We start from the raw sequence: 2,664 nt of genomic DNA, 5'->3' as shown, positions 1-2,664 counted from the left end.
CAGGCAAGTGTAACGAGAGGGACAAATGTCTCCAGGTATGTGGCACTGTGAGGCAGGAGGTTTACCAATTCCATGTCCCTGCCTTTGAGCCTGAGATTGAAGTACCAAACATCCTCTTCCACTGTATAACTGATACCTCTTGAAAAAGAACATTATATATCTTGCATTATGTAATGTATTCGCTTAGAATCTCATTCTTTTATTAAATGTTTTTATGGGGGTTTGAAACATTTATTAACTATATTTAGAACCAATAGTTAATGAACAGTAAATAAATTGATATCTATAAAGTGAAATTAAACGTGACAATAGCATGATTTTTCTAGGTGCCATGTTTTTCCTTATTCCAACACAGCCTTTTCACCCTTTATGAATAGTCTCTTCCATAGTTCTATGCAGGCCAGGCACATTTTTGATCCCACACCTTCTTTATGCTATTCCTCTAAATCTTTCCTAGTGTAAACAAGCACTGTTACCTCCCCACCCTGCCCATCTGTCCACCTGCACTTCACGGACAACCTCAAGTCTACGTCTGTCATGCAGAGCTTCTTGACTATCCCTGTTTTGGAGCATCTAAGTCCCACTACTTAGTACCTCTATGAATTTGAGTTTCACATCTCAGTGCCTCAGCTTTTCATCTATAAAATAGGGATCACAAAACTTTTTACCTTAGAAGATTCTTGTGGACAGCCCATGTGTTAGTAGGTATTACATGCTTATAGCAATGTCTGGCATTTAGTATGTGCCATAGAGATGTTTGCTACTTAAGAGAATGATTATGTGCCCTGGGACTCTTGTGCCAGAGTGTGTGCTCACAGGGAGCAAGAAAGCTGTCATTTGCATGCGCCATTGTGATGAATGAAGGAAGATCTTAGGAATGGAAGAGAGCTAGTATCCTTAACCAATAAAGGCAAGGTATGGTAGTCACCTTTTTTGGCAAATAAGTTGAGAATTTGAGACCCTACACAGATAGGCAATGACAATGAAAAGTCAAGGAGTGCAAACAGGAAGACTTAGAAGTTGTCTTCTGAAAGTAGTAAAGAATTTATGTGCTGAGGTCAGATGGAACTTTCTATTGAGTTACCCGATACCTGGGAAGACTGAGCTGCATCTAGCCTGGACATACAGGTAAAGAAACTGGACCCCACAAAGGTGCAGCCTTATCCCTTACGAGAAGCTTCAGACAAAATATGCCCAAAATATGTTTTGAGGTACAGAGAATACTAGATCAAGGGCAAAGTAAAATTTTTAGCACCCAGACTCAGACACCACCATGTGGGATAAAAAAAATACAAGAAAAAGAATTACTTCATAATTCGGTACCACGAGTCAAATGAAACTGAAGTTTCTTTGGGACTTAGCAAAAATAAATAAATAAAAATAATGGAAAGAAAGGAAAGAGTGGAGCACAGCTTCTACTTAGGGTTGCCTTATCTAGTGTGATGTTAAAAGGAAACTGAGATGGACATTCTTTAAAGGATGCCAGCCAAGCTAATGGGGGAGATGTATAACATCTAATATCAAGGTCTAGCAAGAGTGAAAAGAGATATGAAATAGGATAATATTGGGATTCAGGTCAACGTGAAGTTGCTAATCTCCCTGCATCACCTAGAAATGGAACTCTCTTCTTTCTGCCCCTCCTCTGCTGACTCCTCCAAGGACCTCTTTTAAATAGGTTATTTGGTAACTGTATCATCACCGTTGTGATGTTTGCATTCTCACAGGGCAATCTTAGGAAAAGGGCAATGGTTTAAAACACAAGGGAGTGCCTTTATAATGGTAGACTTCTAAGCAGGGCATTGACATTTGGGAGAAAGGGGCTCCTTCCAATCACGGACACTCTGCCTTCCCATAAAGACCAGCCAGGACTCGGGCTACACGCTCCTTTCTCTCACAGATCCCCTCTGCAAGAGAGAAGAACGTTTAGGTCACTTCAGACTGGAACATTAAAACAAATGCTGATAGTTCAAGGTTAATAGATGCATAAAACAAAAGTAATTCCGTGTCAAAGCTGAGATGACAGGCGATTTGACTTGAGGCAGCTTTACAATCACTCTTTTACATGTGCTCCGTGCTGAGACCAGGCGAAGGCGTTATGTTTCTGACATTTACTTGTCAGGAAGGTATGACAATAGAGATTGTTTCTATCTCTGCTGCTCCCAGATGTTAACCTTCCAGCTTTAGTTTGTAATTGGGGTTCTGTGGAGCTTTAACATTTTCTATTGATTCAATAGAAGCGATAACATTTCCAATCATAAGACAGCATTATAGAAATATCAGGCAATTCACATATCAGAGTGTTTGATAGCTGGGCTCGCCGCATTAATTTCTGTCACCTTTGCCAGGAACCCTTTATCCTCTTTTTAATACTGAAGGACACGTGGGAGTAGTTGCTGCCACTTTTATTGTTCAATAAAGTAGACAAAAGTTTCAATTAACAACCAAGGGGCCTCTAGGAAATTGTGAATGAGAATATATTTTACTCATTTTACTATATTTCTTTTTTCTAATGTGCCATCTGTGACTTCGAGGCTGTACTTCACTCGGTGCATGCACACACATACACAAGCACACGCACGTCCACGGTCCTCCCAATCCAGTTTGATTTATATTAAAACATTCCGCTGAGGAAAGCCAAAAGGGGGCCAGTGAGACTGTTGAAAG

The sequence above is a fragment of the Propithecus coquereli genome, unplaced genomic scaffold, assembly GCF_000956105.1.
Source record: "Propithecus coquereli isolate 6110/MARCELLA unplaced genomic scaffold, Pcoq_1.0 Scaffold96, whole genome shotgun sequence".
NCBI lineage: Eukaryota > Metazoa > Chordata > Mammalia > Primates > Indriidae > Propithecus > Propithecus coquereli.
The sequence above is the reverse complement of the archived record's forward strand: the minus strand, read 5'-3'. Positions refer to the sequence as shown.